Here is a 414-nt window from a genome sequence, read left to right as displayed (position 1 = left end):
TCGACGTCACCCCCACAATCGCCAACAAGCTCTTAACCACGGTGTATAACCATGTAAAGATCGCCCCACCCGCACGATTCAAAGTGGGTGACTCGGTACGCGTCAGTAAATTCAAGACAATTTTTGACAAGAGTTACACACCAAACTGGACCACGGAAGTGTTTAAAATCATCAAGGTGCAAAAAACTAATCCCGCAACGTATCTTTTGGAGGATTCTCGTGGAAAACCCATAGCCGGAGGATTCTATGAATACGAAGTGCATCGCGTTGCTAATCCCGACGTATACCTCGTTGAAAAAGTTTTGCGCAAAAGAAGGAATGAGGTATACGTGAAATGGCTGGGATTGGATGATTCACACAATTCATGGATACACAAGGATAATGTGACTGAGTCGACAAGGCACACAGGGGATA

The sequence above is a fragment of the Wasmannia auropunctata genome, unplaced genomic scaffold (assembly GCF_000956235.1).
Source record: "Wasmannia auropunctata unplaced genomic scaffold, wasmannia.A_1.0 LD336078.1, whole genome shotgun sequence".
In the NCBI taxonomy this organism is placed as follows: Eukaryota; Metazoa; Arthropoda; class Insecta; order Hymenoptera; family Formicidae; genus Wasmannia; species Wasmannia auropunctata.
Note: the sequence above shows the minus strand (reverse complement) of the source record.